General features: G+C 40.3%; 1 gene segment (V, D, J or C); it reads right to left on the bottom strand.

Moving 5' to 3' along the window:
• Positions 1 to 4,834: 4,834 nt before the first annotated feature.
• LOC311005957 (T cell receptor beta variable 29-1-like) lies at positions 4,835 to 5,287 on the bottom strand. The segment is given in 2 exons: positions 5,236 to 5,287; positions 4,835 to 5,145 (listed from the first exon to the last, which is right to left on the bottom strand).
• Positions 5,288 to 11,446: the final 6,159 nt, after the last annotated feature.

Below are 11,446 nucleotides of genomic sequence, written 5' to 3'. Positions count from 1 at the left end.
AATGATTTTAAAACAGTGCACTAAAAACCTGCACATCTGAAATAGTTAAAAAACTAACAAACAAAACAGAATTGGATGAAAACTTGATTAAAATACTTATTTCTTTTTACCTGCCACCAAAACAGAGTTAACAGTGATGCAGATGAACAGGATTATCATTTTTGTATATTCTAGTTATTATGTTGAATGAATCAAGACGATTCTTTAGTTCCTGTGATGAGTGAATCAGTTCTCTCTGCTTTTACCTTTCTGAGTAAACCCTCCCCTCTCATTATGTGGGTGGTGTCATTGTGCATCTTCCTCTTCTACACAGAGGTGGGAGGTTTTTGTACAGAGGAGCAGGGATGTGTAGCACTGTGGAAACTAGCAGCACAGAAGTAAACTGCACTGCTGTTCACACTGAGTTCTTCAATTGTTAATGTGCAGGTCTCTCCTTGTTTTGCTCTCCCGTCTATCTTCACATTTAGTCCAGGTTCAAGCTTTGGAGTTCCTGCGTACATGTACCCCAGGAGTTGTAGTTCTCCATTGTGTAACTGTTTGTACCAGAGGATTTGCTCAAAGCTGTTATCACTGTGTGAACAGTTGATTTTTGTTTTTCCTTCATTGCTGTAAATATCGGCCGGACTCTGGTGAACTTTGTCACTGAGAGAGGAACCTGTTGGAGAAGGATCACAGATGATATAAATTACAACACTGGCATAGATAGCTCTCAACTTTGATGTGTGTATATATATAAAATAAAACAATAAAAAAGAACAAATTAAAATAACAGCACTATAAGAAACTGTTACCTGAAAACAGAACAATGTTGATCAGCAATAAATAAAACACAACGACAGTCATTTTGTGTTATTGAGTTTCTGGTTACATTGAAGAAAATCAGATCATGTTGTTGCTGCAGTGAGTGAAGTAGTTTCTCTGAGAGTTTCTGATCATCTACTGGTTTAAACCCTCTGATGTCAGATAGTGGGTGGAGTCATGGTCCGTCCTCCTCAAAGTCTAACTATTAAAAGGCGTCAATATGAAGTTATATGAGGTGGAAACACACTGAATGTTTGATTCTGTTTTTTATAACAGATGGTGTGGCGTCAACAACATTGGACCTCCCATTATAATCTCTGATCTTAATCAGAGGAGAGAGCGACATTGGTTAAAATGGTTTATTCCAGGTGCATGTCGCTGTATGAGCTGTAACGCAGGGATCACAACAGGTTTTTGTACAGAGGAGCAGGGATGTGTAGCACTGTGGAAACTAGCAGCACAGAAGTAAACTGCACTGCTGTTCACACTGAGTTCTTCAGTTGTTAATGTGCAGGTCTCTCCTTGTTTTGAACCTCCATCTATCTTCACATCCACTCCTTTCTCTGGATTCTGACTTCCGATATTCATGAATCCCAGGAGCTGTAGTTTTCCATCGTTTAATTGTTTGTACCAGAAGATTCGATCATAGCCGTCAATACTGTGTGAACACTTGATTGTTCCTCTTCCTCCTTCTTTGCTGTAAATATCGGCCGGACTCTGGTGGACTTTGTCACTGAGAGAGGAACCTGTTGGAAAATCATCGAGCAAAATACAACATGAGCTGAACATTTTTAAAACAGTGCACCAAAGACCTGCACATCTGAAATAGCTGGGAAAAAACAAACAAAATAGAATTGGATGAAAACTTGATTAAAATATCTACTAATTTGTTTTTACCTGCAACCAGAACATAGTTAACAGTTATGCAGATGAACAGAATTATCATTTTTTAATTTTCTAACTATATTAAATACGTTGATTATTTTTTTCCTGTAATGAGTGGATCCGTTCTCTCTGCTTTTACCTTTCTGAGTAAACCCTCCCCTCTCATTATGTGGGTGGTGTCATTGTGCGTCTTCCTCTTCTACACAGAGGTGGGAGGTTTTTGTACAGAGGAGCAGGGATGTGTAGCACTGTGGTAACTAGCAGCACAGAAGTAAACTGCACTGCTGTTCACTCTGAGTTCTTCAATTGTTAATGTGCAGGTCGCTCCTTTATTTGCATTCCCATCTATCTTCACTTTCACTCCAGGCTCAAGTGTTTCAAGAGTTTTAAACATGTATCCCAGGAGCTGTAGTTTTCCATCTTTTAACTGTTTGTACCAGAGGATTACATCATAGCTTTGTATGTTGTGTGAACAATTGATTGTTGTTCTTCCTCCTTCTTTGCTGTGAATATCAGCTGGAGTCTGCTTGACTTTGTCACTGAGAGAGGAACCTGTGGAAAAAGCATCAGACAAAATACAACATGAGTTGAAAAACCGAGAAGCACAAAACCTTAAAAATCCAGTAACAGCAGCAGTTTGTGAGACTGCTCAAATAGAAATCTCTAGTGCTTTCAAATTTAATTGATTTTGATGTTACCTGAAACCAGAATCATGTTGCAGAGGAAAAACCAAAGTAGAAGAATCATGTTTGTTTTCTTGACAGTATCAGCAGATCAGATTGTTCCTCAACCTCCTTCAACTCATATTAGTCAAATAAAGTTGAGCTGTGTAGGTGGTGGGTGGTGTCACAGTGCTCTCTCCTCCTCTGAACGTCGTCATCTTCATGTCATCTGCCACTAACTGAATATAGATATACTGCCACCTAATGAGAGGAAGGAACACAGGAGCTGATGATAAAGATGTGATGTGCAGGTTTTTGTACAGAGGAGCAGGGATGTGTAGCACTGTGGAAACTAGCAGCACAGAAGTAAACTGCACTGCTGTTCACACTGAGCTCTTCAGTTGTTAATGTGCAGGTCTCTCCTTTATTTGCACCCCCCTCTATCTTCACATTTAGCCCGTTCTCTGGATTGCCTCTTACAAGCATATATCCTAGAAACTGCAGTTTTTTGTCCTTTGTTTGTTTGTACCAGAAGATTCGATCATAGTTGGTATCACTGTGTGAACAGGTGATTTTTTCTGTTTTTCCTTCATTGCTGTAAATATCGGCTGGACTCTGGTTGACTTTGTCACTGAGAGAGGAACCTGTTGGAGAAGCATCACAGAGCATCACAAAACAAAACAATGAAAATCCCAATTAAAATAACAGAATTACAAGAAACTGTTACCTGAAACCAGAATAATGTTGATGACGAATAAATAAATCAGGACAGTCATTTTGTATAATTGAGTTTTTGGTTACATTGAAGAAAATCAGATCATGTTGTTGCTGCAGTGAGTGAAGTAGTTTCTCTGAGAGTTTCTGATCTTCTACTGGTTTAAACCCTCTGATGTCGGAGAGCGGGTGGAGTCATGGTCCGTCCTCCTCTTAAGGTCAAAAGGCATCAATATGAAGTGTCACGTGGTGCACACTGAATGTTTGATTCTTTCTTTTTGTGACGTCAACAACATTGGACCTCCCATTATAATCTCTGATCTTAATCAGAGGAGAGAGCGACATTGGTTAGATGGTTTATTCCAGGTGCATGTGGCTGTATGAGCTGTAACACAGGGATCACAACAGGTTTTTGTACAGAGGAGCAGGGATGTGTAGCACTGTGGTAGCGAGCAGCACAGAAGTAAACTGCACTGCTGTTCACACGGAGTTCTTCAGTTGTTAATGTGCAGTTCTTTCCTTTATTTGCACTCCCCTCTATCTTCACTTTCACTCCAGGCTCATGTTGTGCACTTCCATACATGTATCCCAGGAGCTGTAGTTTCCCATTTTTTAATTGCTTGTACCAGAGGATTTGATTAAAGGTGTCATCACTGTGAAAACAGTTGATTACTGCTTTTCTTTCTGCTTTGCTGTAAATATCGGCCGGACTCTGGTGGACTTTGTCACTGAGAGAGGAACCTGTAGAAAAGGCATCAATGAAAAAATGATTTACAGTGATGGAGCAGGACGAGGGCTTTAGGTGACAACCTGTGGATAAAAACATTTTCTTACTTTACCTGAAACCATCATGATATTGAAGGTTATGGAGAATATAACGATCATCTTGTTGCATTTCATGACTGATAGAATCAACGTGTGTGCATCTCTGTTGAATATTTACACCTCTGTGTCTCTACGACTCGTCCCATCATGAAACACTTGTGCAGCTGGGTGGTGTCTGAATGTGTCGTCCTCCTCTGTGACTGTCATCACACACCACAGACGTGCTGTTTACTGTACTGCCACCTTATGAACAGAAATAAAATAACACAGACCTGAGATGAACCCTGAATCCCTCCTGTAACAACACAGAGGAGTGGGTTATATTGTATTTGTTTCTATTTTAAGCTCTGTGGCTGAACTTTACTGTTGCTAATAATTAAAAAAAATTATCTTTAGTTTTTATGAGACTGTTACGATTATCCTATATTCACTTTGTTATCTCATCAGACAACTCAATGGTAATCCCTTCATGCACACATAAAGGAATGTACCCGAATACAGTATTGTTGAGAATATGCACAGGCATATTGTTGTATTTAAGTTTTCAATCATTAAAAATGGACTTATTCAGTCGGGTAATTAACTTTAGAGGCACATTAGCTCTGAAATGTCACTCGTATTGAAAAAAAGACAGTTCCACGTTATATTTTCATTATCCATACTATTTATTTTGCTTATTTATGACTATTTATTTCATATACAGGAATAGAGCTGAACATGCTTCTGCATGTTTTACTTTGTAATTGAGTTCATGTGACAAATAAATAAACTTGAACCTTGAACAACTGTAAACTGCAAAAAATATTAAAACACAATCAGTTTCTCTCCAGTGAGATTTAATAAAAGTGAGTGAACAACATGATATTACCCTGAGTTAGTAGTAAAGACGTCCTGAAAATGAAGAGCTGGTGTGTTGGGTATTTGTGCAGCTGTCAGAGTCGCCTGCATCACTGTGTTGACACAGAACAGAAATACACTCCACTGTCTTGAGGCAGCAGCTTCTCCACAGTCAAAGATCCAGCCTGAGCTCCGCTCCTCTTCACTGGGAATTTGTCCTCATGGAAGTCGCTCTCATATTGAAATGGGGGAAACTGGTTCGTATAAACTATTTGTCTCATCATCTCTCCAGGCAGCTGTTGGTACCAGTACATCTGGTAGTAGTCCAGACCCTTGGTGTGACTGCAGTTCATTGTAGCAGACCGACCCGGTATCATCCACAGCAGAGGAGTCTGGGTGACATCGCTCCCGTCAACTAGATCTGTGGAGTAAAACACAGACCATAATTAAATCATTACTACTAATTCATATCTAATATCTACTAAGAATAGCCCTCACTATAATGTTGTACCTTGAAGCCACAGGGACGAGACTGCAAATGTGATGATGAGTATTGGAGGCATCGTATTGATTCTGATATGAGGTGCAGCCACAGCAGACACAATGAATGTTTGATTCTGTTTTTTATAACAGGTGGTGTGACGTCAACAACATTGGACCTCCCATTATAATCTCTGATCTTAATCAGAGGAGAGAGCGACATTGGTTAGATGGTTTATTCCAGGTGCATGTGGCTGTATGAGCTGTAACACAGGGATCACAACAGGTTTTTGTACAGAGGAGCAGGGATGTGTAGCACTGTGGAAACTAGCAGCACAGAAGTAAACTGCACTGCTGTTCACACTGAGCTCTTCAGTTGTTAATGTGCAGTTCTTTCCTTTATTTGCACTCCCCTCTATCTTCACTTTCACTCCAGGCTCATGTTGTGCACTTCCATACATGTATCCCAGGAGCTGTAGTTTCCCATTTTTTAATTGTTTGTACCAGAGGATTTGATTAAAGGTGTCATCACTGTGAAAACAGTTGATTACTGCTTTTCTTTCTGCTTTGCTGTAAATATCGGCCGGACTCTGGTGGACTTTGTCACTGAGAGAGGAACCTGTAGAAAAGGCATCAATGAAAAAATGATTTACAGTGATGGAGCAGGACAAGGGCTTTAGGTGACAACCTGTGGATAAAAACATTTTCTTACTTTACCTGAAACCATCATGATATTGAAGGTTATGGAGAATATAACGATCATCTTGTTGCTTTTCATGACTGATAGAATCAACGTGTGTGCAGCTCTGTTGAATATTCACATCTCTGTGTTTCTACGACTCGTCCCATCAGGAAACACTTGTGCAGCTGGGTGGTGTCTGAATGTGTCGTCCTCCTCTGTGACCGTCACCACACACACCACAGACGTGTTGTATACTGTACTGCCACCTTATGAACAGAAATAAAATAACACAGACCTGAGATGAACCCTGAATCCCTCCTGTAACAACACAGAGGAGTGGGTTATATTGTATTTGTTTGTATTTTAAGCTCTGTGGCTGAACTTTACTGTTGCTAATAATTAAAAAAAATGATCTTTAGTTTTTAGTTTTTATGAGACTGTTACGTTTATCCTATATATCTGTCCATTCACTTTATCTCATCAGACAACTCAATGGTAATCCCTTCATGCACACATAAAGGAATGTAGCTTGTCAACCCGAATACCGTATTGTTGAGAATATGCACAGGCATATTGTTGTATTTAAGTTTTCAATCGTTAAAAATGGGCTTATTCAATCAGGTAATTAAAGCAGAAGTAAGCGATCCGGTCGTTTTGGCTAATGCTGCGTTCCAGGCAGGCTTTTGAAACCGTAAATTACAGCTTCAAGTCACAACTTACGACTTTGTAGCGTTCCAGGCAACCCACTCGTGTTTTTCCGACCTGTTTTACCTGTGAAAGTCACTATAACTGCCACTCGTAACTTCCGACCCGTGAACTCGTACCAGATCAAACTGGTACGACTTCACAGGTTGGAAAAACACGAGTTACGGGCTGCCTTGAACGCACCATAACAGTCCTCGTCCCTACGTCACCACATTCACGGCGTCCCTTGGCTGCACACACAGCCCTTCATGCCATTCTCTCTCCTCAAAAAAAAAAACTGTAGGATACGATAAATGTTTTCTCCTCGGCTCAGAGCAGAGCAGAGGGACTGACAGACCCGTGTTTCGGTCCAAACACTCTATGTAGGCCTACCGTAAGTGATTGCTGTCGAAAGATATAACTATTTAAGACTTATATTAACACAAATATATCACTTACTTCTGCTTTAACTTTAGAGGCACATTAACTCTGAAATGTCACTCGTATTGGAAAAAAGACAGTTCCACGTTATATTTTCATTATCCATACTATTTATTTTGCTTATTTATGACTATTTATTTCATATACAGGAATAGAGCTGAACATGCTTCTGCATGTTTTACTTTGTAATTGAGTTAATGTGACAAATAAATAAACTTGAATCTTGAACAACTGTAAACTGTAAAAAAATATATATATATATTAAAATACAGTTTCTCTCCAGTGAGATTTAATAAAAGTGAGTGAACAACATGATATTACCCTGAGTTAGTAGTAAAGACGTCCTGAAAATGAAGAGCTGGTGTGTTGGGTATTTGTGCAGCTGTCAGAGTCGCCTGCATCACTGTGTTGTCTCACAGCACAGAAATACACTCCACTGTCTTGAGGCAGCAGCTTCTCCACAGTCAAAGATCCAGCCTGAGCTCCGCTCCTCTTCACTGGGAATTTGTCCTCACGGAAGTCGCTCTCATATTGAAATGGGGGAAACTGGGTCGTATAAACTATTTGTCTCATCATCTCTCCAGGCAGTTGTTGGTACCAGTACATCTGGTTATAACTCACACCCTTAGTGTGACTGCAGTTCATTGTAGCAGACCGACCCGGTATCATCCACAGCAGAGGAGTCTGGGTGACATCACTCCCGTCAACTAGACCTGTGGAGTAAAACACAGACTGACCAGATTAAATCATTACTAATTCATATCTAATATTTACTAAGAATAATCCTCACTATAATACTGTTTAGTACCTATGATGCAGAGCAGAGCTGCAGAGAGTTTGATCAGACCCAAATGTAACAAAGGTGTTCTTTGTACCTTGAAGCCACAGAGACGAGACTGCAAACGTGATGATGAGTATTGGAGGCATCGTATTGATTCTGATGAGGTGCAGCCACAGCAGATGGATGATTCTGTTTTTTATAACAGGTGGTGTGACGTCAACAACATTGGACCTCCCATTATAATCTCTGATCTTACTCACGAGGAGAGAGCGACATTGGTTAGATGGTTTATTCCAGGTGCATGTGGCTGTATATGAGCTGTAACACAGGGATCACAACAGGTTTTTGTACAGAGGAGCAGGGATGTGTAGCACTGTGGTAGCGAGCAGCACAGAAGTAAACTGCACTGCTGTTCACACTGAGCTCTTCAGTTGTTAATGTGCAGGTCTTTCCTTTATCTGCACTCCCCTCTATCTTCACTTTCACTCCAGGTTCAAGACGTGCACTTCCATACATGTATCCCAGGAGCTGTAGTTTCCCATTTTTTAATTGTTTGTACCAGAGGATTTGATCAAATCTGTCATCATTGTGTAAACAGCTGATTGTGGCATTTTCTCCTGTTCTGCTGTAAATATCGGCCGGACTCTGCTGGACTTTGTCACTGAGAGAGGAACCTGTTGGAAAAAGCATCAAACAAAATACAACATGAGTTGAAAAAAAGGTTTAAAAACGGAGCATAAAAAAAATGCACATCTGAAATAGTAAAACACACACACACACACACACACACACACACACACACACACACACACACACACACACACACACACACACACACACACACACACACACACACACACACACACCCACACACACAATTCGCTGAAAACCTGATTTAAATTCATTCTTTCTGATTTACCTGCAACCAGAACAGAGTTAACAGTGATGCAGATGAGCAGGATTATCATTTTTGTATTTTCTAATTATGTTGAATGAATCAAGACAATTCTTTAGTTCATGTGACGAGTGAATCAGTTCTCTCTGCTTTTACCTTTCTGAGTAAACCCTCCCCTCTCATTATGTGGGTGGTGTCATTGTGCATCTTCCTCTTCTACACAGAGGTGGGAGGTTTTTGTACAGAGGAGCAGGGATGTGTAGCACTGTGGTAACTAGCAGCACAGAAGTAAACTGCACTGCTGTTCACACTGAGTTCTTCCGTTGTTAATGTGCAGGTCGCTCCTTTATCTGCACTCCCCTCTATCTTCACTTTCACTCCAGGCTCTAGAGTTGGACTTCCATACATGTATCCCAGGAGCTGTAGTTCTCCATCATTTACCTGCTTGTACCAGAGGATTACATTATAATTTTGAATACTGTGTGAACAGTTAGTTGTGGCTTCTCCTCCTGGTTTCTCGTACATGACAGCTGGAGTCTGCTTGACTTTGTCAGAGGAACCTGTTGGAAAAAAAACATCAGACAAAATACAACATGAGCTGAAAAACGGAGAAATACAAAACCTTAAAAATCGTATAACAGCAGCAGTATGGGAGACTGGCTGCACACATGCAATTCTTTGGTTGTTTTAAACTTTAAAATAATCTTGATACCTGAAACCAGAATCATGTTGCTGAGGAAAAACCAAAGTAGAAGAATCATGTTTGTTTTCTTGACAGTATCAGCAGATCAGATTGTTCCTCAACCTCCTTCAACTCATATTAGTCAAATAAAGTTGAGCTGTGTAGGTGGTGGGTGGTGTCACAGTGCTCTCTCCTCCTCTGAACGTCGTCATCTTCATGTCATCTGCCACTAACTGAATATAGATATACTGCCACCTAATGAGAGGAAGGAACACAGGAGCTGATGATAAAGATGTGACGTGCAGGTTTTTGTACAGAGGAGCAGGGATGTGTAGCACTGTGGAAACTAGCAGCACAGAAGTAAACTGCACTGCTGTTCACTCTGAGCTCTTCAGTTGTTAATATGCAGGTCTGTCCTTTATTTGCACTCCCCTCCATCTTAACGTTCACTCCTTTCTCTGGAAATTGAGCTGCTATGTTGATGTATCCAAGCAGCTGTAGTTTTCCATCTTTTAACTGTTTGTACCAGATGATTCGATTATAGCCGTCAATACTGTGTGAATAGTTTATTTTGGCTTTTTCTCCTGCTTTGCTGTAAATATCGGCCGGACTCTGGTTGACTTGGTCACTGAGAGAAGAACCTGTTGGAAAAGGATCACAGAGGCTTTAGAGTAAAATACAGTACAGCATGAGCAGAAACACAGATAACTCTCAAATTTGATGTATATCAAAAAATTAAAACAAGGGAAAGCCCAATAGAAATAGCAGCACTACAAGAAACTGTTACCTGAAAGCAGAACAATGTTGATTAGCAATAAATAAAATAGCACAGTCATTTTGTGTTATTGAGTTTCTGGTTACATTGAAGAAAATCAGATGTTGCTGCAGTGAGTGAAGTAGTTTCTCTGAGAGTTTCTGATCTTCTACTGGTTTAAACCCTCTGATGTCAGAGAGGAGTCATTGTCCGTCCTCCTCTTTTTAAAAACCATCATATCAACTACTACCACAGGCAGAGTGAAAATATTTGACTCATGATATATTCGGGAAGGGTTACAAACCCTCCCCTCTCATTATGTGGGTGGTGTCATTGTGCATCTTCCTCTTCTACACAGAGGTGGGAGGTTTTTGTACAGAGGAGCAGGGATGTGTAGCACTGTGGAAACTAGCAGCACAGAAGTAAATTGCACTGCTGTTCACACTGAGTTCTTCAGTTGTTAATGTGCAGGTCTGTCCTTGATTTGCTCCCCCCTCTATCTTCACATTTAGTCCTTTCTCTGGATTGCCTTTTCCAAACATATATCCTAGAAACTGCAAGTTTTTGTCCTTTGTTTGCTTGTACCAGAGGATTTGATTAAAGTTGCTATCACTGTGTGAACAGTTGATTTCTGCTCTTTTTCCTTCATTGCTGTAAATATCGGCTGGACTCTGGTTGACTTTGTCACTGAGAGAGGAACCTGTTGGAGAAGCATCACAGAGCATCAGAAAAAAATACAATGAAAAGCCCAATTAAAATAACAGAATTACAAGAAACTGTTACCTGAAAACAGAACAATGTTGATGAGGAATAAATAAAACAGGACAGTCATTTTGTATAATTGAGTTTTTGGTTAAAATCAGATCATGTTGTTGCTGCAGTGAGTGAAGTAGTTTCTCTGAGAGTTTCTGATCATCTACTGGTTTAAACCCTCTGATGTCAGAGAGTGGGTGGAGTCATGGTCCGTCCTCCTCTTATAACAAAGTCTGAAGAGAAAACGGGATGATGTCGCTCCTGTCAGTTAGACATACAGTATGGAGGAAAGAAAAATCATAATTAATTAAATCCTTTTTATTACAGCTAACTGAATAAAACTCCTCAGTTTGACACAGTTCAGTACCTGTGATGCAGAGCAGAGCTGCAGAGAGTTGGATCAGACCTGCTCTGGTCATCGTTCTGCTCTGAGGAAAATCAACTTGGATGTGAGTCACAGTCAGTATGTGTGGTGACGATGTGACGTTACAACAGAGATGTGAAGAGTCGTCTGTGGGAGTGTCACTACTGAGACTTTGCTGCACAGGCATTTTTTGGGGGGGAGTTTTT

Source organism: Trachurus trachurus, assembly GCF_905171665.1.
Source record: "Trachurus trachurus genome assembly, chromosome: 22".
In the NCBI taxonomy this organism is placed as follows: Eukaryota; Metazoa; Chordata; class Actinopteri; order Carangiformes; family Carangidae; genus Trachurus; species Trachurus trachurus.
Note: the sequence above shows the minus strand (reverse complement) of the source record. Positions and strands in the feature narration are given on the sequence as shown.